The sequence below is a fragment of the Convolutriloba macropyga genome, chromosome 11, assembly GCF_964194025.1.
Source record: "Convolutriloba macropyga chromosome 11, txConMacr16.3, whole genome shotgun sequence".
Taxonomy (NCBI): Eukaryota; Metazoa; Xenacoelomorpha; order Acoela; family Convolutidae; genus Convolutriloba; species Convolutriloba macropyga.
Window position 1 is genome coordinate 6,163,167 of NC_134478.1, and position 27,207 is coordinate 6,190,373.

Sequence of the window (27,207 nt, forward strand, 5' to 3'; positions counted from 1 at the left end):
CCCTGTGTATGTAGAATCTTGAACAAAAAGAATTTTGGCTATAGCTTGCCTAGGAAAAAAGTTCGTATTTCAATCGGAAATATCCAGTTATTCGCTTATTATATATTTTCAAAAATATAGAAATTTTATCGGGTCAAGGAGTTGTTCAAATCTAACCAAACTGGGTATGGAGTATACCATGGGAAGGTAGCGAATCTAAAACAAAAAGAATTTTTGCTATAGCTTGTCTAGAAAAAAGTTCGTATTTCAATCGGAAATATCCAGTTATTCGCTTATTCTATTTTAAAAAATATAGAAATTTTATCGCGTCAAGGAGTTGTTCAAATCAAACCAAACTCGTTATGGAGTATCCCATGTGTACCTAGAGTCTAGAACAAAAAGAATTTTTGCTATAGATTGCCTAGGAAAAAAGTTCGTATTTCAATCGGAAATATCCAGTTATTCGCTTATTCTATTTTAAAAAATATAGAAATTTTATCGGGTCAAGGAGTTGTTCAAATCAAACCAAACTCGTTATGGAGTATCCCATGTGTACCTAGAGTCTAGAACAAAAAGAATTTTGGCTATAGCTTGCCTCGGAAAAAAGTTAGTTTTTCATACGCAATTTTGCAAATATTTCGAATAACTTGAGATTATTGAATTTTAAAAATTGGTCTATTTCGTCGGATCAAGAAGTTGTTCAAATCGAATCAAACTCGGTATGGAGTTTTCCATGGGTATCTAGAGTGTAAAACAAAAAGAATTGTTGCTATAGCTTGCCTAGGAAAAAAGTTAGTTTTGCAATCGGAAATATCGAGTTATTCGCTTATTTTATTTTCAAAAATATAGAAATTTTATCGGGTCAAGGAGTTGTTCAAATCTAACCAAACTGGGTATGGAGTATCCCGTGTGTACCTAGTGTCTAGAACAAAAAGAATTTTTGCTATAGCTTGCCTAGGAAAAAAGTTCGTATTTCAATCGGAAATATCCAGTTATTCGCTTATTTTATTTTAAATAATTTTAAAAAATAGGTCTTTTTGATTAGGTCTTAGAGTTGTCCAAAGTGAACCAAACTCGGTATGGAGTTTTCCATGGGTATCTAGATGGTAAAACAAAAAGAATTGTTGCTATAGCTTGCCTAGGAAAAAAGTTAGTTTTGCAATCGGAAATATCGAGTTATTCGCTTATTTTATTTTCAAAAATATAGAAATTTTATCGGGTCAAGGAGTTGTTCAAATCTAACCAAACTGGGTATGGAGTATCCCGTGTGTACCTAGAGTCTAGAACAAAAAGAATTTTTGCTATAGCTTGCCTAGGAAAAAAGTTCGTATTTCAATCGGAAATATCCAGTTATTCGCTTATTTTATTTTAAATAATTTTAAAAAATAGGTCTTTTTGATTAGGTCTTAGAATTGTCCAAAGTGAACCAAACTCGGTATAGAGTATCCCGTGTGTACCTAGAGTGTAAAGCCAAAAGACTTTTTGCTTTTACTTGCCTAGGAAAAAAGTTAGTTTTTCATACGGAATATTGCAATTATTTCGAATAAAGAATTTTAAAAATAGGTCTTTTTCATCGTGTCAAGGAGTTGTTCAAATCAAACCAAACTCGGTATAGAGTATCCCGTGTGTACCTAGAGTCTAAAGCAAAAAGAATTTTTGCTATAGCTTGCCTAGGAAAAAAGTTCGTATTTCAATCGGAAATATCCAGTTATTCGCTTATTCGATTTTCAAAAATATAGAATTTTTATCGGTTCAAGGAGTTGTTCAAATCAAACCAAACTCGGTATAGAGTATTCCGTGTGTACCTAGAGTCTAGAACAAAAAGAATTTTTGCTATAGCTTGCCTAGGAAAAAAGTTCTTATTTCAATCGGAAATATCCAGTTATTCGCTTATTCTATTTTAAAAAATATAGAAATTTTATCGGGTCAAGGAGTTGTTCAAATCGAATCAAACTCGGTATGGAGTTTTCCATGGGTATCTAGAGTGTAAAACAAAAAGAATTGTTGCTATAGCTTGCCTAGGAAAAAAGTTAGTTTTGCAATCGGAAATATCGAGTTATTCGCTTATTTTATTTTCAAAAATATAGAAATTTTATCGGGTCAAGGAGTTGTTCAAATCCAACCAAACTGGGTATGGAGTATCCCGTGTGTACCTAGAGTCTAGAACAAAAAGAATTTTTGCTATAGCTTGCCTAGGAAAAAAGTTCGTATTTCAATCGGAAATATCCAGTTATTCGCTTATTTTATTTTAAATAATTTTAAAAAATAGGTCTTTTTGATTAGGTCTTAGAGTTGTCCAAAGTGAACCAAACTCAGTATGGAGTTTTCCATGGTTATCTAGATGGTAAAACAAAAAGAATTGTTGCTATAGCTTGCCTAGGAAAAAAGTTAGTTTTGCAATCGGAAATATCGAGTTATTCGCTTATTTTATTTTCAAAAATATAGAAATTTTATCGGGTCAAGGAGTTGTTCAAATCTAACCAAACTGGGTATGGAGTATCCCGTGTGTACCTAGAGTCTAGAACAAAAAGAATTTTTGCTATAGCTTGCCTAGGAAAAAAGTTCGTATTTCAATCGGAAATGTCCAGTTATTCGCTTATTTTATTTTAAATAATTTTAAAAAATAGGTCTTTTTGATTAGGTCTTAGAGTTGTCCAAAGTGAACCAAACTCGGTATAGAGTATGCCGTGTGTACCTAGAGTGTAAAGCCAAAAGACTTTTTGCTTTTACTTGCCTAGGAAAAAAGTTAGTTTTTCATACGGAATATTGCAATTATTTCGAATAAAGAATTTTAAAAATAGGTCTTTTTCATCGGGTCAAGGAGTTGTTCAAATCAAACCAAACTCGGTATAGAGTATCCCGTGTGTACCTAGAGTCTAAGGCAAAAAGAATTTTTGCTATAGCTTGCCTAGGAAAAAAGTTCGTATTTCAATCGGAAATATCCAGTTATTCGCTTATTCGATTTTCAAAAATATAGAATTTTTATCGGGTCAAGGAGTTGTTCAAATCAAACCAAACTCGGTATAGAGTATTCCGTGTGTACCTAGAGTCTAGAACAAAAAGAATTTTTGCTATAGCTTGCCTAGGAAAAAAGTTCGTATTTCAATCGGAAATATCCAGTTATTCGCTTATTCGATTTTAAAAAATATAGAAATTTTATCGGGTCAAGGAGTTGTTCAAATCTAACCAAACTCGGTATAGAGTATCCCGTGTGTACCTAGAGTCTAAAGCAAAAAAAATTTTTGCTATTACTTGCCTAGGAAAAAAGTTAGTTTTGCAATCGGAAATATCGAGTTATTCGGTTATTCTATTTTAAAAAATATAGAAATTTTATCGGGTCAAGGAGTTGTTCAAATCAAACCAAACTCGTTATGGAGTATCCTCTGTGTATTCAGAGTCTAGAACAAAAAGAGTTTTTGCTATAGCTTGCCTGAGAAAAAAGTTAGTTATTCATACGGAATTTTGCAATTATTTCGAATAACTTGAGATTATTGAATTTTAAAAATAGGCCGTTTTCATTGGGTCAAGGACTTGTCCAAATTGTACCAAACTTGGTATGGAGTATCCACTGTGTATGTAGAGTCTAAAACAAAAAGAATTTTTGGCATAGCTTGCCTAGGAAAAAAGTTAGCCTTTCATACGGAAATTTGCAATTATTTCGAATAAAGAATTTTAAAAATAGGTCTTTTTCATCGGGTCAAGGAGTTGTTCAAATCAAACCAAACTCGGTATAGAGTATCCCGTGTGTACCTAGAGTGTAAAGCCAAAAGAATTTTTGCTTTTACTTGCCTAGGAAAAAATTAGTTTTTCAATCGGAATACTGCAATTATTTCGAATAAAGAATTTTAAAAATAGGTCTTTTTCATCGGGTCAAGGAGTTGTTCAAATCGGATCAAACTCGGTGTGGAGTATCTTAGGACTACTTAGAGTGTAAAACAGAAGAAATTTTTGGTATAGCTTGCCTAGGAAAAAGTTAGTTTTTCATACGGAAATTTGCGAATTTCGCAAATAACGAATTTTAAAAATAGGGCGTTTTCATTGGGTCAAGGAGTTGTTCAAATCAAACCAACTCGGTATAGAGTATCCCGTGTGTACCTAGAGTCTAGAAAAAAAAGAGTTTTTGCTATAGCTTGTCTAGAAAAAATGTTCGTATTTCAATCGGAAATATCCAGTTATTCGCTTATTATATTTTCAAAAATATAGAAATTTTATCGGGTCAAGGAGTTGTTCAAATCTAACCAAACTGGGTATGGAGTATACCATGGGCAAGCAGAGTCTAAAACAAAAAGAATTTTGGCTATAGCTTGCCTAGGAAAAAAGTTAGTTTTTCATACGGAATTTTGCAATTATTTCGAATAACTTGAGATTATTGAATTTTAAAATTCGTCGGATCAAGGAGTTGTTCAAATCGAATCAAACTCGGTATAGAGTATTCCGTGTGTATCTAGAGTCTAAAGCAAAAAGAATTTTTGTCATAGCTTGCCTAGGAAAAAAGTCAGTTTTTCATACGGAAATTTGCGATTAATTCGAATAGTTAATTTTAAGTAATTTTAAAAAATAGGTCTTTTTGATTAGGTCTTAGAGTTGTCCAAAGTGAACCAAACTCGGTATGGAGTATACCATGGGCAAGTAGAGTCTAAAACAAAAAGAATTTTGGCTATAGCTTGCCTAGGAAAAAAGTTAGTTTTGCAATCGGAAATTTGCGAATATTTCGAATAAAGAATTTTAAAAACAGGTCTTTTTCATCGGGTCAAGGAGTTGTTCAAATCAAACCAAACTCAATATAGAGTATCCCGTGTGTACCTAGAGTGTAAAGCCTAAAGAATTTTTGCTTTTACTTGCCTAGGAAAAAAGTTAGTTTTTCATACGGAATATTGCAATTATTTCGAATAAAGAATTTTAAAAATAGGCCGTTTTCATTGGGTCAAGGACTTGTCCAAATTGTACCAAACTTGGTATGGAGTATCCACTGTGTATGTAGAGTCTAAAACAAAAAAGATTTTTGGCATAGCTTGTCTAGGAAAAAAGTTAGCTTTTCATACGGAAATTTGCAATTATTTCGAATAAAGAATTTTAAAAATAGGTCTTTTTCATCGGGTCAAGGAGTTGTTCAAATCAAACCAAACTCGGTATAGAGTATCCCGTGTGTACCTAGAGTGTAAAGCCAAAAGAATTTTTGCTTTTACTTGCCTAGGAAAAAAGTTAGTTTTTCATACGGAATATTGCAATTATTTCGAATAAAGAATTTTAAAAATAGGTCTTTTTCATCGGGTCAAGGAGTTGTTCAAATCAAACCAAACTCGGTATAGAGTATTCCGTGTGTACCTAGAGTCTAAAGCAAAAAGAATTTTTGCTCTTTCTTGCCTAGGAAAAAAGTTAGTTTTTCATACGGAAATTTGCGATTATTTCCATTAAAGAATTTTAAAAATAGGTCTTTTTCATCGGGTCAAGGAGTTGTTCAAATCAAACCAAACTCGTTATGGAGTATCCTCTGTGTATTCAGAGTCTAGAACAAAAAGAGTTTTTGCTATAGCTTGCCTGAGAAAAAAGTTAGTTATTCATACGGAATTTTGCAATTATTTCGAATAACTTGAGATTATTGAATTTTAAAAATAGGCCGTTTTCATTGGGTCAAGGACTTGTCCAAATTGTACCAAACTTGGTATGGAGTATCCACTGTGCATGTAGAGTCTAAAACAAAAAGAATTTTTGGCATAGCGTGCCTAGGAAAAAAGTTAGCTTTTCATACGGAAATTTGCAATTTTTCAAATTAGATTATTGAATTTCAAAAAATATGTCTTTCGGAAATTTCGACTTCGACTTTTTCGCTTTTATTTTTTCAAAGAGAAACTTTACTGGATCAAAGAGTTGTTGAAAGTGAACCGAATTGTTATCCCAGAATACCAGTAGTGTGTAGTTGTATAATAGAAAGAATGATCCGCCTAGCGTTCCTAGAAGAAAGTTATTATTTCACTCATTGCTTATTTTGTTTTCCATACTAGTTATTTTTTATCTGGTGAAGAGTTTTTACACTTTCTCAAATACTTTTCAGTGAATATGTTGCAACAAACAACTATTGTTGTCAGGCAAAATGAAATTATTGCAGAAAGACCTCGTGCATCAAACTTGCGTCAAATTGAGGGGTTAGTTCAGGACAGTAGTTTGGAAGAGCAAGTGAAAAAACTAAAGGCTAAAGTAGAAGATCTTACGAGGCGCGTAAGACAACTCGAGCAAGCTGCCATTGAAACTGTCGATCTTACTGGAGACGACAGTTTTAGCACAACTGTCTCTGTTCATTCCGAAGATATGAGTCCTGTAGAAAATGGCTTTTGAAGGTCAATTTCTCTAAATTCAAGTAGATCAGACATATAGTTTTTGTTTTGTTGTGAACGTGGCTTATTCTTGCCTTGATGTTGTTTGTTATCATTGGTTGATTTAGCTAAAGTCATTAGTCTATGTTAGATTTTTTCAGAAGCACTTACATCCAGACAATTTTCAAATCAATTTTATTCTGATATAAACTCGTTTTTCCTGACCTCACTTTTCGATATAATCCGCCCTGAAGTTTGTTTTATTCTGTTTAACGCTGATTTTGACTTTTTCAGATCATTGAAATGACTTCTCTGAATTGTTCGTTCGTGTGGTTGGTAATGTCAGCAAACAAAGATGATGCTAGGATAATTGACAAAAATTCGTCGTTGTGGGGCTCACTATCATATTATGAGAAATTGAGGAAATCAGAAGGGACAGTAGTAAACGTTCTCATAGGTGGCGCTGAAGTTCCCTATATAGTAGTAAAGCAAGGGATGGCAAACTTTGATAAGGATTTGGAGAATTTGAAAAAAGATCTGTCTATTCAACCTACCTCAGCGAACGTGAATCTTATGGAATCTAATGATGCCACTTCTCAGAAAGAGAGAGCTAAATTGTTACCGCAACCGCACTCGTCCTCATCGTCATCCCAGCTGCCCCTGAATGATGACACAGTTTCCGTAACGGTAATCTTAATGTTATTTAAAATTATTCTAAAGATTTGGTTATTATCGTCGTAATTTAGTCACTATCGTGTTCTATTGTGGTTTTAAAATGAGCGCAAATGCTTTAATCAGTGCAGGTCTTTCATTTTTTGTTTGTTTTATTTACCATCAATTTCTGATCGATTTAGTGCTGCCAGGATCATCGTGCAATTGCAGAAGTACTCTTACAAAACGAAAAACGTTTTTATGAGGTCGTGGATATGATGCAGAAGTCCTCGAACCAGTCATCTGAGGAATTTGTGAACCTGAAGCAAAGTGTGGCCACTATTGTAAGGCAGATTTCAAGTTTTAAGTATGAGTTCGCATTTCTGATTCTCAGTGTTTTTGTTTTCACTAGGTGAACGACGTTTTTCATTCCATTGATGTAACCGAAAGTGTTCCTGACAAAAACGGGGATTCGGATGAAGAAATTGCGGCTGTAGACGCCGATGATACGAATTTGTTTCTTGCTGTAGAGAGGAATCCACCGGTTCAGTACGGATTAAATGGTCAAAATTTGGACAAGGTGTACAATGGCCATTTACCCTCACAATATGGAACTGCTCTTAGAAAATGGATTTTCGGAGTTAATGGACTGGCATTTGAAATGATCATGCCTGCAAAACATACTAAAGAAGGTCGAAAATGCGCTTCAAAGGAATCCATGCTAACGTTCTTCCGTGAGATTTTACAAATATTTTAAAATTACTTTTTCCTGATCTTAGGCATCCTAAATATAAGTTATGCAACCTATTAGTCAACATGTCTTTGCACTTATGAATGGAAAATTTGACCACTAGTTTTTTTTATATTTGCCTAATATAACCTGTACAAACCCATAGTTAACATATTTTCTCTATGTTGTTGAAATGCTATTTTAAATTTTAGGAGCTGTTGAAAGAAAGTTCCCAAGAGACAAGTATCCAAAAGCAAAACTGCAAGCAAAGAACGCTGCTAATAGAACAGGGCTCAATGCTAGACAGCGGGTGCTGGGGACGGGCAAATACAGTGAGGCTGGTAAAGCTGAGAGAAATAAATCTCAGAAAGCAAAAAGAGCTCAAGGAAAGGATGCAAGTGCAGGGAACCAAGATTAGCTTGCATGTGATGATTTTTGACTTTGCTTGATGCCTGATTGCAGCCTAAATTGTAGCTTCATTATGTGAACGTTTTTGTTTTATATAGCTTTAGATTTTGTATTCATATTGTCACTTGTGAAAGTACTCCATTAGAAGCATGTCTTTGAAATTCCAGTTTTGTTTAAATTTTGTATCAGATTTTTTTTGAACTTTCTGTAGTTGATTCTTGTGCAGAGTTTTTGTCTCTTTCTTAAACCATTTCATGACAAATCACAGCAAAGGCGTAGTAGTTCCAGATTAACATATTTAGTTCTTGTCAAATGTTTAGTTTTCATGGTGTTAAAATTGTTAACAAAATTAATTTTTTCTCCGATCAAATTAAAACGAAATTTGTTTTTTTTTCAGAACCATGTCTCAGACCAGAAAGTCAAATACCGGAAAGTCATCATCTGGCCGTCCTATTAAAGGCACACAATTCGAAACTGATCCTGAGACAGTTCTTGAAAGATCTTTGCAAGAAGAGAACAGAGATACGAAGTTCCTCTTCTATTATTCGCAAGCTTTATTCTCTTGCTATCTGAACGCTGATAACTGGCCAGCCAAGACAACCACGGATTTCAAACTGTCTTTGAAGGCCGGAGAAAGGACTGACATGTGGCATCGATCCAAGCCGCAGAATTGTATCTTCTTGGGAAAGGGGCCATCAAAACTCGTGTCTGAGCACCAAAAACAGACATTGGACAGACTGAAAAGAGGGCTTCCCGCAACTCACGTACCGACTCAGGTTCAAAAGAGTGCAGCTGCCTTGCCTTCGAATACCGCAGATGGCGCTCGTGAAACGGCCACGGCAACACAAAGTTCGGGAAAACAGAAGGCTTCGAAGCCATGTAGAGCTCTTCTGTTTGACGATTCACCAACTGGTGTCAGCAACGAACCTGAGCCGACTGCAACGCAAGAAGAATCTAGGGCACAGTGCAGTGAAGTGTGCGACAACTTCAAAAAGTTTTTGGTGGGACACGAGCAGAGAATGGTCCGCTCTAGAGCAATTGCTGACGTCCTCAAAAACAACGCAGACAAAAGGAGACGCAAGGCTGTGAAGGAGATAGAAGAACTAGTAAGATAGCTTTTTCTTTCTGATCAGAATTCTTTATGGTGTATATATATATAGTAACATAAACTAGTTTTGATATGTTTTCATTCTGTGGAATTTGTTCTGATTCGATCTGTTTTTTGAAAGGTTTATTGTTCATTAAGGTAGAAGACCTCCGCGAAGCCAGATCCCTGACTCTGAAAGGATTTCAAAGTGTTGACGAAAACCCAGCCTTGCTGGCATTATACCCTACCAAATCGGTTGAGCATAATGGAGTCAATCTAAACAAAAGCATCAAAGCTGGCGCACATCCCTCGACACTCGGTAGAAATTTGAGGAGGACATTGTTTGGAGAGGACGGACTGACCGAAGATATGATAGAAAGTGAGAATTCCCCCAATCGCAAAGAAGCGAAAACAGAGCTCTGCATGCTTTTCAGAGGTAAAGGATTTGTACCCTTAAATTTTTTTTACAATAATCCAGTTTTCGCGATTAGATGTCCTCCAACCATTGAAAGATTTTTTGCAAATTCTGTCACACATTAATTTTTTTTAGATCTAGTGGAGCAAAAATACCCTCTGACCCCCCGACTGGCATACAAGAAAGCGAAAATGGCAGCTAATCAAGCAGGTTTGGAGAGAAAAAGTTTTTTGAATCGAAAAGACAATCTGGTAGCAGATGAATCTGAACAGAGGATGGAAGATGAAGATAATGAATTAGACGTCGTCTGCAGTTAATTACTACGTTATCTACTCCAATTTTTAAAGCAGAAAAACTTTGTCTGTAGACATTTAGCGTTTATGTTCTTACCTTGTTTGCTCCTTTATTTCAAGTATCCTCATTTCCTTAAATCCTGTACATTTTGTTTCAATGGTTTTACTCTTCAAATGAATTTTTGATACGATGTGATCTATCTTGCATTATGTTATTTGATCTCGTGTTTGAGTGGAATGAAATAGGGGTTTAAAGTTTCGTTTGATTTAGCCTTCTGGTTGTTTATCTTTTGATTTACTTGTTTAAAGTTTTTATGTGTTTTGGATATTAGCTGTACTTTTTCAGTTGATGTGCAAATTTTTTGATAGAGAAATCAGAGAGTTGTTTATATAGATTTACTTGTTTAAACTGTTCATGTGTTTCGGATATTAGATGTATCTGTTCAGGCGATGTGCTATTTTTCTGGATAGAGAAATCAGAGAGTTGTTTATTGATATACCTGTTCAAAGTATTTATGAATTTTGGATATTAGATTTACTTTTTCAGTTGATGTGCTGATTTTTTGATAGAGAAATCAGAGTTGTATATATTGAGTTAATTGTTTAAAGTATATGTGTTTCGGATATTAGATGTTATTCTACAGGTGATGTGCTAATCTTCTGGATAAAGAAATCAGAGAGCTGTTTATATTTATATACCTGTTCAAAGTATTTATGAATTTTGGATATTAGATTTACTTTTTCAGTTGATGTGCTGATTTTTTGATAGGAGAAATCAACGAGAATCTAATTGAGAGTTTTATCGACTGTTTTTCTAGCAGTTTTCAATCATAATGTGTTCTTCTTTTGGTTTTGTCGCCAGTTACTCAGCTGAAATGTTTCTCTTATAACGGTTCCTATTAAGGGTGACTCAACGCAAATTTTAATTTTAGTGTTTTTAAGATATGGACTTTTGTGAAAAATTTTGCCTAGTCGAAGACGCTGTGTCAAAGCGCTTTATCAGTGATACTGTTGTGGTTCCACATGCATTAACATCAATGATTTCCGATGAAGACTTCTGCCGTCTCCAAGCATCTGACCGTCAGTTCTTGAAACTATACAACGATATGATAAGTATTTATACGGCAGCATACGAGGCTGGCTTTCGTATTGAACCAGATAGCTTTGGTGGGTTCTGCCTGGTTAATGGAAGTGGTCGCACTATCAAATCTGGAGTTATTGATAGCACTGTAGGACTACTTGCCAAAAAACCACCGAATCGTGAAATTGATGAATGGTCGATAATGGAAGGGGAAAGACTTATGGTTGGAGTTGCTAGGTGGGTAAACCATTCCTGTCGACCAAATTGCGACTATTACATGAGTGGAGGTTTTAATGGAAGGCCTTGTGTTCGACTTCGAGCACTTCAGGAAATTCCAGACGGTTCCCAGTTGATGGCATTTTACAGTTCAAACTATTTTGGTGAAGATAATGTTGACTGCCTCTGTGGACATAACGATTTGCATGGCCTGAAAGTCAATGATGTTGAAACTGATACTTTGTGTTGCAGTCAAATCTCGGAAAGCAAGAAACGAAGACGCGTCCTACCACGAATCAAATTTCAAGAGCGTTCTACTGTTTTAGAGGGTTTCATCAACTTTTATGACGAATGTTCAAATTTAAGCACTACCTCCTTGGAAAGCAGCCTTGAAATAAATTTTCCCGTCAATATTGGGGAACAAATACCAGGAATTGTCGTTTCTGAACCTGAGTTTGAACAACTCTCAGATATTGATGTGTGTGATACGGATTTGTTTGAAAGTGAGGTTGACGCGAGTGCTGCTCTCATCAGGAACAGCAGCTCATCCTCTGGTTCAAGCGAAAAATATAGCTTTAATTTTAATCCACGAAGCTCTCAACCGTTAAATCACGTGAATGACGTCTTTCCAGTTAATTTAGCAGCGTCGTTGGTTGCTTTGGTGGCAAAACATAATGGGTCAGATGCTCTGCTTAATGATTTGCTGAAGCGCGATCAAGCCCTTTTTGGCGATTCTGCTCTTACGCCATGGTCAGTTAGGAGCCAATTTTAAGAAGTATGTCAGCAATACCAATCGAGCAAGAAGGTTTCTCCAAATGGTGAACTAATTTTATTGAATTTTCGATCCTTGTTGATGGACATAGTTATTAAGTCTCTTCCCGATATGTTATTGTACGCAAGGAGCAAAGATGTTAATGAAGATATTCTGTTACCTGATTTGAAAATTACTGATGGAAAATTGTCAATAAGGCTGTTTGTAAATACAGACGGTGCTGTTGTTTCTAAGTCACCGGTGTTATCCGCTTGGCCACTATTTTTAGCTATTGCTGACCTTCCACCGAGAAAAAGACAAGCTTTCGAGAACATAATGCTCGGTTCTCTCTTTGTTGGCTCAGGGTATCCTGATTTTGATTGTATTTTTGCTCACATTAAAAAAGAGTTGTCTGTGAGTGAGTATATTGACTTTGAAGGACAAAAGTTAGCCGTTTCTTTTAAACCGATCCTGTTGATTGCTGACTTGATAGCAAAAGCAAAGGTGCTGAAAATGAAGCAATGTAACGGCTACTACGGTTGCACTCTCTGTACGCAAAGGGGAACCCACTATGCTGGTGCCCATCAATACCCTCATGACCAACCAATTATTATGAGGTCGGCTGATTCGCATTTGATCAATATTCGTGAATTAGAAAGCAGAAGCATAGAGAAGATGAAATCTAAGCATGGTCCTGAAAATGATTGCGAGATTCGAACGCAAGGTGTGAAAGGAAGGAGCGAAATTCTTTCACTCATTCCAAATCAGCCGCTGAGCTCGCCAGTTGACCCGATGCATCAACTGTTTTTAGGTGTCTCGAAAGAATTGTTTCTTTTTTTCTACGATAAGATGCATTCTGCTGAAAAACGTGAACTGAACGAATTTATTTCATCGCTCAAGCTCCCACATGAGTTTAAAAACTCTGTGCGATCTTTAGATGCGCTGCATACCTTCAAAGCTAAAGAACTCAAGTTTGTACTCTTTTATTTGTCACCGGTTGCTTTTCCTCCCTTCTTTCATGGTGAAGACAGAGTTAGTGACGAAATTGATCTTAAAAAGCTGGTCTTTGCAACCCGCAGCTTGTTCGATACAATCGCAAACGCCGATTTTTGCGACAGACTTTTGAATGAGTTCTGCCGTAGCATGGCTGAAAAAACGGAGAAAATGGAATCAATAAACTTCCATCTCTTAAGGCACTTGGGATAGCAGGCCAAGAATATCGGACCTCTGTTCACCACATCGGCCTCAATGCTTGAATCGGGAAACCGCCTGTTAATTGCACCGTTGACAGGAACTGTGAATCAGTGCCAATTGATGACTTCGAGATTTATCCGTGCAAAGTTTGTTTTGAAAATGGAGTTGAGGGAGGACTGTTTGAGCTCAGCGATAAAAGATTTCCGGGGAAATAAGAAGATCGACGAAGTCTTTGCTTTTGTTGACAGCCCAGAAACTAAAAAAATTCAGGAAGTTCATCCAGATGCAGAGCTCTTTTGCCGAACATTTCACAAGTTTTACCTCGGTTCCGCATCATATGGTCGCGGCTCAGATGCCGACAACTACGTTGCTGCCAAATTGGGAGATGTTTTTATTGGCGAGATACTTTTCTTTTACAAAAAAGACAGCTCAACACATTGCGTTCTTCAGAAATTTGAGATAGTCAGGAGAATTAAATTGGTGAAAACTAATTTTTAGACAGATCTTCCATTCGGATTTGTTGTTGGTGACCCGAAGGAGACCATTGAAATTCCTATAAATGCTATAAAGAGCAAATTGTTTCGTTTTCAGTTCAAAAATACAGTGTATATGATTACAATGTTGAAACATTACGAGCACAATTAATTCATCCGCTTGAAAAAGGTTGAGTTTGACTGCTTGCATTTGTTATAGCCTTTTTCTTAATTTTTGTACGGTTTTTGATGTTCATGTAAAGCATTCGAATTTGTTTACATTAATTACTATAGTTTTCCTAAAGATTTAGTCTGAAATTTGAAACTTATCGATAAAGTTTTTTTACATTCGAGTTACATAACATAAACATATACAATTTTGTATACAATTTAGACAATTTCTATACAATTTTTTTAAGCTGTTCTGCAGATGTTAGAAAACTTAACAATGGTTTCTTTTTGTCTGTATGTATGTATGTATGTATGTATGTATATGTATGTGTATGTATGTATGTATGTATGTATGTATCTAAAACAAAAAGAATTTTCGCTATAGCTTGCCTAGGAAAAAAGTTAGTATTTCATACGGAAATTTGCAATTATTTCGAATAACTTGAGATTATTAAATTTTAAAAATAGGCCGTTTTCATTGGGTCAAGGACTTGTCCAAATTGTACCAAACTCGGTATGGATTATCCCCTGTCTAATTAGAGTGTAAAAAAAAGAATTTTTGCAATAACTTGCCTAGGAAAAAAGTTAGCTTTTTATATGGAAGTTTTCGAATATTTCGAATATTTAATTTCATAGATAGGCCGTTTTCATCGGGTCAAGGACTTGTCCAAATTGTACCAAACTCTGTATGGAGTATCTCCAGTGTAATTAGAGTGTAAAGCTTAAAAAATTTTTGCTATAGCTTGCCTAGGAAAAAATTTAGTTTTGCAATCGGAAATATCGAGTTATTCGCTTATTCTATTTTCAAAAATATAGAAATTTTATCGGGTCAAGGAGTTGTTCAAATCGAATCAAACTCGGTGTGGAGTATCTTAGGTCTACTTAGAGTGTAAAACAGAAGAAATTTTTGGTATAGCTTGCCTAGGAAAAAGTTAGTTTTTCATACGGAATTTTGCAATTATTTCGAATAACTTGAGATTATTGAATTTTAAAAATTGGTCTATTTCGTCGGATCAAGGAGTTGTTCAGATCGAATCAAACTCGGTATAGAGTATTCCGTGTGTACCTAGAGTCTAAAGCAAAAAGAATTTTTGTCATAGCTTGCCTAGGAAAAAAGTTAGTTTTTCATACGGAAATTTGCGAATTTCGCAAATAACGAATTTTAAAAATAGGTCTTTTTCATCGGGTCAAGGAGTTGTTCAAATCAAACCAAACTCGGTATAGAGTATTCCGTGTGTACCTAGAGTCTAAAGCAAAAAGAATTTTTGTCATAGCTTGCCTAGGAAAAAAGTTAGTTTTTCATACGGAAATTTTCGATTATTTCGAATAAAGAATTTTAAAAATAGGTCTTTTTCATCGGGTCAAGGAGTTGTTCAAATCAAACCAAACTCGGTATAGAGTATCCCGTGAGTACCTAGAGTCTAGAACAAAAAGAATTTTGCTATAGCTTGCCTAGGAAAAAAGTTCGTATTTCAATCGGAAATATCCAGTTATTCGCTTATTTTATTTTAAATAATTTTAAAAAATAGGTCTTTTTGATTAGGTCTTAGAGTTGTCCAAAGTGAACCAAACTCGGTATGGAGTTTTCCATGGGTATCTAGATGGTAAAACAAAAAGAATTGTTGCTATAGCTTGCCTAGGAAAAAAGTTAGTTTTGCAATCGGAAATATCCAGTTATTCGCCTATTCTATTTTCAAAAATATAGAAATTTTATCGGGTCAAGGAGTTGTTCAAATCTAACCAAACTGGGTATGGAGTATCCCGTGTGTACCTAGAGTCTAAAGCAAAAAGAATTTTTGTCATAGCTTGCCTAGGAAAAAAGTTGGTTTTTCATACGGAAATTTGCGATTAATTCGAATAGTTAATTTTAAATAATTTTAAAAAATAGGTCTTTTTGATTAGGTCTTAGAGTTGTCCAAAGTAAACCAATCTCGGTATGGAGTATACCATGGGCAAGTAGAGTCTAAAACAAAAAGAATTTTGGCTAGAGCTTGCCTAGGAAAAAAGTTAGTTTTGCAATCGGAAATTTGCGAATATTTCGAATATTTAATTTCAAAAATAGGTCTTTTTCATCGAGTCAAGGAGTTGTTCAAATCTAACCAAACTGGGTATGGAGTATACCATGGGAAGGTAGAGTCTAAAACAAAAAGAATTTTTGCTATAGCTTGCCTAGGAAAAAAGTTCGTATTTCAATCGGAAATATCCAGTTATTCGCTTATTCGATTTTCAAAAATATAGAAATTTTATCGGGTCAAGGAGTTGTTCAAATCAAACCAAACTCAGTATAGAGTATTCCGTGTGTACCTAGAGTCTAGAACAAAAAGAATTTTTGCTATAGCTTGCCTAGGAAAAAAGTTCGTATTTCAATCGGAAATATCCAGTTATTCGCTTATTCTATTTTAAAAAATATAGAAATTTTATCGGGTCAAGGAGTTGTTCAAATCAAACCAAACTCAGTATAGAGTATTCCGTGTGTACCTGGAGTCTAGAACAAAAAGAATTTTTGCTATAGCTTGCCTAGGAAAAAAGTTCGTATTTCAATCGGAAATATCCAGTTATTCGCTTATTCTATTTTAAAAAATATAGAAATTTTATCGGGTCAAAGAGTTGTTCAAATCAAACCCAACTCGTTATGGAGTATCCCATGTGTACCTAGAGTCTAGAACAAAAAGAATTTTTGATATAGCTTGCCTAGAAAAAAAGTTCGTATTTCAATCGGAAATATCCAGTTATTCGCTTATTCGATTTTCAAAAATATAGAAATTTTATCGGGTCAAGGAGTTGTTCAAATCAAACCAAACTCGGTATAGAGTATTCCGTGTGTACCTAGAGTCTAGAACAAAAATAATTTTTGCTATAGCTTGCCTAGGAAAAAAGTTCGTATTTCAATCGGAAATATCCAGTTATTCGCTTATTCTATTTTAAAAAATATAGAATTTTTATCGGGTCAAGGAGTTGTTCAAATCAAACCAAACTCGTTATGGAGTATCCCATGTGTACCTAGAGTCTAGAACAAAAAGAATTTTTGCTATAGCTTGCCTAGAAAAAAGTTCGTATTTCAATCGGAAATATCGACATATTCGCTTATTATTCGCTTATTCTATTTTCAAAAATATAGAAATTTTATCGGGTCAAGGAGTTGTTCAAATCAAACCAAACTCGGTATAGAGTATTCCGTGTGTACCTAGAGTCTAGAACAAAAAGAATTTTTGCTATAGCTTGCCTAGGAAAAAAGTTCGTATTTCAATCGGAAATATCCAGTTATTCGCTTATTCGATTCTAAAAAATATAGAAATTTTATCGGGTCAAGGAGTTGTTCAAATCTAACCAAACTGGGTATGGAGTATCCCGTGTGTACCTAGAGTCTAGAACAAAAAGAAGTTTTGCTATAGCTTGCCTAGGAAAAAAGTTCGTATTTCAATCGGAAATATCCAGTTATTCGCTTATTCGATTTTAAAAAATATAGAAATTTTATCGGGTCAAGGAGTTGTTCAAATCTAACCAAACTGGGTATAGAGTATTCCATTTGTACCTAGAGTCTAAAACAAAAAGAATTTTTGTCATAGCTTGCCTAGGAAAAAAATTAGTTTTTCATACGGAAATTTGCGATTAATTCGAATAGTTAATTTTAAATAATTTTAAAAAATAGGTCTTTTTGATTAGGTCTTAGAGTTGTCCAAAGTGAACCAAACTCGGTATGGAGTATTCCATGGGTATTTAGATGGTAAAACAAAAAGAATTTTTGGTATAGCTTGCCTAGCAAAAAAGTCTATTTCAGTCTTACTATTATTCTAAGGTGAGGGCCTCGGGCCCGCTTGAGGTGCACCCCCCCTGCCCCGTTGAGACGCCGGTTAGTCGGTTTCCCCCCCGCTGGGATTTTGTGCACCTCATTTTTGGGGACGTGAGTTTTTTTCCGACAGTACGGTTACCAGCATCAGACGGTTATCATCCAGAACAGACCCCTGATCATTCTATTCCCATCCGGAAGCGACCTCTGATCATACTATTGTGCGCTCGAAAGGGGCCTATGATCATACCATTCCCATCCGGAAGTGACCCCTGATCATACTATTCCCATCCGCAAGCGACCTCTGATCATACAATTCCCATCCGGAAGTGACCTCTGATCATACCATCCCCATCCGGAAGTGACCTCTGATCATACCATCCCCATCCGGAAGCGACCTCTGATCATACAATTCCCATCCGGAAGTGACCTCTGATCATACCATTCCCATCCGGAAGTGACCTCTGATCATACCATCCCCATCCGGAAGTGACCTCTGATCATACCATCCCCATCCGGAAGTGACCCCTGATCATACTATTCCCATCCGCAAGCGACCTCTGATCATACCATTCCCATCCGGAAGTGACCTCTGATCATACCATTCCCATCCGGAAGTGACCTCTGATCATACCATTCCCATCCGCAATTGACCCCTGATCAGACTATTCCCATCCGGAACCAAAACCCAGACCCTGTAATTATGGTCTGGGAACACACCGTGTGCGTTGAACTTCGGATGATCAGAGGTCACTTCCGGATGGCACCTCAACCTGGGTTATTCTAATGTATTTCCAAACACAGCAAAGCTAAGTTCTATTTGACAGGCTGTAAAACATGAAATGAGGTGGAATCGAAACTTACCTAACTTACCACTGTGTAATTCAGTCACAGCAAAATTATTTACTTGTTTTTTGTCAGAACTGTTTTTTCCGTTTTCAAGCTGATTAATTAGTGACTGCAATGTTGGAAAAGCCTAACCAAATTTCCGTTCCCCAAGTTTTTTCACTGGCAAGTTTTTTTTCAAAAAAATTAAGGTTGATTTGGAAATTGTTCAATGATGCATCCGATCTGTCCTTCAATTGCGGTTTCCAGCTGCGGCAGTTGTAAATAAACGTCGTCATCTGTTTTGACCACATATCTAATGTTTGAACATTTTTTGAACAAGAACTCATAAGCAATAAACATCTTTAAAGTTGTCGGCGTCAAATATCGCTCTTCAATATTTGTCATAAGAATGTCGCTATAATTTCTAGATTCTTCTAGAATAAGTTTGAATTCCTCTTCTTTGACGGCTCTTCCGGTTAAAAAGATAAATGTCCAATTAAAATTCACATTTTTAACGAATGAAGTCGTATTTATGTATGTTGATCGGATTGAATAGCGATGCATTACACTTGACAAACGGTTGAGAATTATAACAAGAACTACGTTTTTTATATTAGCAATTTGGCATATTTTTATATCCGGTTCAATCAAGATTTTAGGTTCGGGTAGTCCAGACAATTCGTAAATGGGGGCTCTCGGGTGATATTTACTGCTATTCGATGAATTAGGAATAAAGAACGACTCCTGTTTTTCGGATGAAATGTCATGCGAAACTGACAAAGATTTCATGTACTGCAGTTGCAAATTTTCTTTCGAGTTGTGTCCTGATAAATTGGAAAAAGAGGACCGGCGATGGTACTTTTTGACATCCTGAATTTTCGGAATGAAAAATGTAGCCTGTTTTTGAGACGATATTTGTAGTGAAATTAAAGAATTTATGTAATATTGCAATTTTTGCTGCGATTTGTTTCCAATAGAGATAAAATTCGAAAAAATAAGTAAAACTAGACAAAGCGACAGAGCCAGAATTGTCTTTCGCTTCTTTAGAGTCGTCATAGTACGCGACCAAATTCTTACATAATGAAATGCAATTGAATGAAAAATAAGTCAATCAGAAATTGATAAATAATCTGAAAAATTGTCAAGAATTGCGCATGTGTCCCTTCGGAAGCTATGGTTAATACAGTAAAGCTTACGATAAAGAAACAAGTTTGGTTAAATGATTGATTTCAAAATTTTAACTGTTATTTGAATATAATTAATAACAGAACAACAATTACAAAAAGGTGTAAATTTGTTTAACTATTGGCAACCGTTTTAACCGTTATTTATCTGTTTCAGCTTTTATTAAATTTTGATAAAATTTGGATTGATGTTTCATTTAAAAAAGAATAGTTCAACCCTAGTAGAGTGTTAAAGTCGCTATAAAGTAATTTGCAAGATATTCTCTTAGTTTTGCCACAGTAGTAGTGGATAAAACAAGGATTCCAACCACCAGTAAAATTTGTCCCTTTCTCCTAACGCTAATCGCGCATGTCAAATCGGGCCAAATTTTACTGTTTGTTGGAATCCTTGTTTTATCCACTACTACAGCCACCACTATAAATACATATTACGCGCACAATTTTGTGTACAAAAATGTACATAGCCAGTCTAATTTATGCATTTCATACGCTAATATCCAAAAGTTCTCAAAGCTAGTTTTAAGCCTAATTTCATATCTAATATACCAAACTATATTGAAATAAATCAGGTTAATCATCTCACAAAGTTTTTTTCAATAGAATCGGATGGACCAAAAATAACTCAAAATTGCTTAGAATTGGATAATAAGAAACAAGTCTCTTCAAAATTTTGACTTGAACCAGGAGTCGATTGATCTATGATGTTTAACTGAGTGATTCTATGTACCTGGTTACATTTTTGAGCCGACTCTTGAGAGGTCTTGTTAAAAGGTTGACTCGCCTTTACCACGCTACGGCAGTACTGCTCGACCTTTCATAATGGCGACTGTGGGGGAGGGTGCAACTACAGAATGCTTGAACACTTTTAATTTTAATTATTATGCTGACTGAAGTCTAATATTAAGCTGACTGAACAATATTAATATATCATTTGTAGGGATATCGATATCAATATTAATATTAATATTAAATATATTTCTGAATAACCAATCACTCATTTATCATTTATGAGAATTGTAGTTCTGTCATGAACCTAGATTGTAGCTGGCTATCCTTCTGAACTTCTGCCAAAAACATTGTTAGGAACTTTTTCCATTCTGAGTAGTAGTCTCTTGAGACTAGGATCCTCGGATAGTTTTCACATGCCTGAGAGAAGTTGTTATAACTCTGGATGGTAGATTAGGAATATCCTTTATCGTTCAGCAGTTTTTTCCAGGGAATATCCTTATTGTTTTCTTGATGATTTTGTTTCACTTTCCCCCATATGTATCCTCTGTCAGAAATTGTCAATAGATATAAACGATTCAGCTTTCCCTCCATGTTATTGACCGTGGTGAGATAAGACTCAAAATCACCAATATTGAATGAATTCCTGAGTTTATTGTGGAAAGATAAATATTCCGGCACATTCACTTCAAACTTGTCCAGTGTTTCCTGATGCTCGTAACTTAGTAGGTCCTTCTTGAACTTGGAGAGGAATAACTGGAAGAGTTCTGTTTTAGTTCTTTTTCCAGTCTCACTTTCAAGTTCGGCGGTGTTGTCGGGTATGCATTTGTTCTCCTTACAAAATGTAACCATTTGAGTTGTTTAATTAGTCAACTCGTTTATATTTTCTTCAGATAAAGAAGTGCATGATAAAGCTCCAATTATTAAAGTCTCGTCAAATGACGAAAATTGTTTAAAATTTTTCGCTAGTTTTTGTAGTGAAGTGAAACTCATGATGAAGAGCCAAAAAGTGCCGTGGAGAATAAAGGTCCCCTCATGGAGAATTATTCTAGAACATTCTTTTTTCTAGAATATTCTTACATGATTTTTAACTTAAAATTAGTTATCCTTTCCCAAGTAATCACTTGTTTGAAAGTAAAGTAATATTTAAATCCTTCTATTAAATTGAAATCTTTGTATAATTTGTTAAAAATTAAATGAAAATTTTAATAAATACTCACCTTACTAGCTAATTTTTAAGGGCATCATATATTCGAAATTTTCACTTGTTTGATTTCATTCTGTTAGTGGTGGTGGCTTTCTTTGTCAAGGTTGGCGGCCCTTTTAGCATGACATGTACTTTTCATTCGATCTGCGAAGCAGTTTCACTGATGTGTAATGCGATGTTAAACCACGCTTGTTGACTTCTTGTACTATTAGTGGTTGCTAAATATGAAAGAAAGCGAACAAAAAGAGCACAGTCAAAAACACTGAGATTGGTGGAAACACAGTGATTAGTGTTTTTCTATGTCTTCTTGAATATTATACTTATAAACATGCTCTCTGAATTCATTTCTAGTATGACCATATCTATATCTATGAAGATAAATACATAGTCTACATTTCCTGTTTCTAAATCTATATAATGATATATGTTTATAAACATTACACATACTACAAGTTAGATATTGATCAGGATCAGAATAATGATATTCCAAATGTTCTATATAATCTTTCACTTTAACCATATTTTTACATACATAACAAGATTATTCTAATTCTTTACAATTATTACAATATTCTTTCCAAGGTTTATTTACACACTTTTTGCTTTTCATTTTCATTTTTCGAAATATTATTTTTTGATTATTATCCTAAATAAATACATCATGTCCCAATCAACTAATGTCATAAACTTCTGCGATGTCTGTAATCTATCCTTTGAATCAGGGAAGGGTTTATACAGGCATCAATCATACGATCTCAAACATAAGGAACTATTGGAGAAAATGTTTGAGTCTGAAGAGGAAATCTCTGAGAGGGTGTATAATTCGGATGAAGATGATTATATTATTAAAACTAAACCAGCCACCAAACCTAAAACTAAAACTGAAGAGGATACTTCCACCAGATTTACGTATGAATGTAAAGAATGTCATGAAGAATTTAGGAATAAAATAGCTCTAACTACTCACTCATATAGTCATAATCGTAAGTATCTAGAAAATACAGAAGACTTCGATATAAACTCCAGTCAGAACATGAGAGAGTTTTATATTACAGATAAAGGTGGGAATTACATTGAAGATATAGATGAAGCAACTAATTACTCTTTAGAAGAAATTGAAAACTGTTATCAGTTTTGTAAAATTAAAAGTTTTAAAGATAAGATCACGGCTGAATGTGATTATAAGAAGAGAACCATAGAAGAAGTTAAAACTACTAAAATATTCTACAATACTGATTATATTAATAATAATGCAATATATGAATATGGTGACTTCAATCGGTGGCTAGATTTCGAAAAGGAAATATATGAAGGTTATGGTTATGATTTTGAGTTTCTTGGAATGAGAAGTATTCAGTTAAACATTGAACCAACTAAAGCATCTATTGGTAGTTATATAGATTTACCTCCTAATCTCAAAAACTCTAAATCGATATTAAATATACGTAGTTATAAATGCAATTGCTTACAACTAACTATAACTGCTTGGCTACATCCCGCCCCACACCATGCAACTCGAGAAAGTAAATATGTAGATAAACTAATTGAACCAAGACAACAACATGAAGATGATTTTGCTTATATAATAAGAATACAGAAATTGTATAATATTAATATTTGGGTATACACAACTTGTGGTGGGGGCAAAATAGAATTGTTTAAACAAGTGGATGATTTTAAAAAAGATAGAAAAGATGTAAGAATACTAGTTTGGAGTATTGGTCAAATAGAACACTGTGCCCAAATAAAAAATATAGAAACCCTGTTAGAACGACCAAATAAAAGCAACATTAAATATTATTATTGTGATAGGTGTACCTATTGGTTTAACTCACAAATTAAATAAGATAAACACGAATGCAACAACTCATTCAAACCAGAGATTGTTTGTCCTAAGAAAAAACATATTACTTTTATAAATGAACACAAACGTCAGAATATAAAAAATATTATAACTGCCGATATAGAATGTTGCATTGTTGAAGTCTCAACTAATGATTGTAAATATGTAATAGCTGAACATATTCCAATAGCTGTGGGTTACACCTGGCAAGGTAACTTCAAGCACTACTTCGATCTAGGCTGCATCAAAAGTTTTGCTAGAAATCTATTAGAAATAGAAACTGAGAATAACTTCAAGCGCAACAAACAAATGATATTCACAGAAGAAGATAAATTATATATAACACTTGTCATATCTGCAGCAAAACATGTATTAATAAAGTAAGAGATCATTCTCATGAAACTGGTAAATAAAGAGGACCTGCATGTAAAATATGTAATCTAAGATACAAACAACAAAACTTCATTCCAGTAATATTCCATAATGGCTCTGTCTATGACTTCAACCTACTATACAGTGAACTCTTCAAACAAAATAATGATAAAAGAAAAGTAGATAACATACCACTAGCTGCTGGTAAGTCTAAGATGTTTAGCATTGGTTTTCTTAAATTCTTAGACAGTTATAACTTCCTAGCTATGCCTCTAGATCAAATGACAAAGATATACGGGTGTAAAACTAAAACATTATATCTATATGAATATTTTGGTTTGGAGTCGTATAGTAGCAAAGCTACCTATGACAATCATATAGGTAATCTAAAAATAGAAGACTTCAAATCCTCACTACATAATAAATTACCAACACAAGAAGAAGTCAATATCTTTAATAATGAAAACAGTCATAAAACTGGTAAAGATCTAACTATAGAGTATTTACAGAACGATGTGGAAATATTAGACTATTGCATGAATGAAAATGTTAAACTAGGCATGAAAGAATTCAAGCTCAATCCACTACACTACGTTAGTCTACCAGGTTATAGTTTTGATTGTTGGTTAATGTCAAGCGGTGTTACATTAGATACATTACAAGATAAACAAATGCTAGATGATTTTGTCGGAGCAAAGAGAGGAGGCATATGCGGTATAATGGGAGATAGGATAGTCAACAATCGTGGAACCCGCTTGGCTAGCCACGAGCAAAGCTCGTTTGCGGATGGTGAAACAGGGATGAAGTCCCATAACAGAAATATCTGGTACATAGACGCAAACAACCTATACGGTTATGCAATGATGCAAAAGTTACCTTATAAGGATTTTGAGTTTATTACTACTACTACTCTAGATCCGCAAACGGACTCCGTCCGTGGCAAGCCAAACGGGTTCCTCGATGTAATATTGAATACTCCAGATGATAGTGATCATGGTTACTATATAGTTTGTGATATTGATTATACTAATGAATGTAAAGAGAGAACAAAACAGTTAGCACTAATGCCTAATGAAAGAAAGATAAATGATAATGAATTGGGATGCAGAGAAAGAGAGAAAAGTAAATCAAGATCCGAGAAATTAATCTTAGACCAAAACAACAAAACAGAATATATGGTTCATTATAGGACGTTAAAGTTCTATGTTAAGATGTGAGTAAAAGTAACAAAAAAACAAAGAGTAATTAAGTTTAAACAAGATTATATATGTAGAGATTATATACGAAACAATACTAACAAAAGAGCGACAGCTGAAACTGAAGCAGAAAAGGATGTAATGAAATTAATGAATAACTCATTATATGGAAGAATGTGCATGAATCCTATACACTTCTTTCAAAGCAAGTTCCTGCATGATGAAGAGAAAATAATGAAAAGTGTAAGTAAACCAACATTTAGGAATATAACTAGATATAGAGATTATAGCCAAATAGAATACATAAAGAAAAAAATAGAATATAGCTCACCTGTATATGTAGGAGCAACAATACTCGAACTTAGCAAATAATATATGTTTGATGTATTCTATAATATTCTACAACCAACCCTCAAAGATCTAACACTTCACTATATGGATACGGACAGTTTCGTATTAAGTTATAGTGAAGGTAAAGTTAGTGATGAGCATATGGACTTAAGTAATCTAGACATACCTATAAAAACTAATAAAAAAGTCCCCGGCAAGTTTAAGCACGAGCTGGGGAGTAGGATTATTTAGGAATATATAGCATTGTCCCCCAAAACATATAGCTTCAAAAATTTACCTAAAAACACTAAAGAAAAAGGAGTAAAGAAGCATAATAATGCTAGGCACATAGATTATTATGATGCATTAATGAATAATACACAGAGAACTATAGCTGAATGCAGAGTACAAAAAGTTGGCGATAACATGACAACAACAAAAACAAGTAAGATTAGTTTAAATATATTTGATAATAAAAGGTTTTATGTAAACAATATAAAAAGTTATCCTCGTGATGAGAATCTATATCTATTCAAAAGAGATTTAGTAAATGAAATCTGTGAACGGACTTCATCCATGGCAAGCCAAGCATCATTAAAATTAAACAAAGCACAACTGGTTAATAATATTCTAGAACTAACCATTAATGATGATAGAAAGTTAATTGAAACCGCTATTAGATTATATAATGATCTGCAAAGCAGTTTCACTATTTGTGAAGCAGGTTCTCCCTGATTTATAATCTTAATAAAAACTGGTTAATAATATTCTATATTGCTTTTTATAAAAGGATCAATTGTTTCTCCCGGTTTAGTAGTTATTTTATTATAGATCATCATCTTTCCTAGATATATTCCCAATCACTATTTCCTCGATTTAATTTGTTTTTGTTATATTCTATCAATTTTATTATTTTGCTGGTTTCCCTTTCGTCTATATAATTAGAATAACTTGAAATTATTAATTCATCATGCCAGAGATCCTTAGCATGGTTTATAAACTCTTTCATCTGCAAAGCAGGTTCCCTGATTGTCCGATTGTGAAACAAGGACAAAGTCCCATATTGTTTTCCACAAGCTAAACATTTTTTTTTAACTCAGAGTAGTTTTCATCAATAGGATTTTCATTGTCCATTTTGTACTCTTATTATAATTTTTGCAATACATATAAAATGACTAAGCTAGATGAACTTATAGAATTAAACTATCTAGAAAAACTAAACAGAAAGAATAGATTAGAAGATAAATTAAAACAACAAGAATATTATGGAGAAATAGAAGAGTTATTTGATCCTTTAACTAAAACACTAAAAGCAAACACTGAACGGAATCTAGCATTACGTGAGCAAACATTGAGAGCAATAGATTGGCAAAATCAAGAGTTAGATAAACAAACTAAGATGATAGAGCACTAGAAAACTAGAAACAGGGCATTAATGAAGCCCAATTTGTCCAATGAAGGAGTGGAGGAAACTCAAGATATAGCACCAATTTATGTTGATACAAAAACAGCCAAACTTCTTCATGACCTGAGGGCTCAAACTAATCCTCAATTAAAATTAAATCTTGTAGATTTGCCAACTAGAAGATATAAAATGAATCATGTTGATATAACCCTAGAAGAGGGTGCGTTTTTAGTTAAAGATAATATATATGAATTTTCAGATGGATTTATTAACCTTCTTACTAAATCAAATGTAACATATGATGATAATATTGAGGAAGATGAAAACGAAATTAAAAAGTTTTTAAAGGATATTAGATATGATTTAGGAAAAGGGGATAAGAAAAGCGCTAGATATAGAACAATAAAACGTATAATGGGGGTAAAAGATGATGTATTTGGCAGGGGTTTAAATAGCAACCCGAACCAACAAAGTTGCCAACACTATGTGGATCAGTGAACCTGCTTTGCAGATCCAATTAGTTTAAAAGAAAGACTAGAATTATTAATACTAGAAACAAAAGCTGGTCA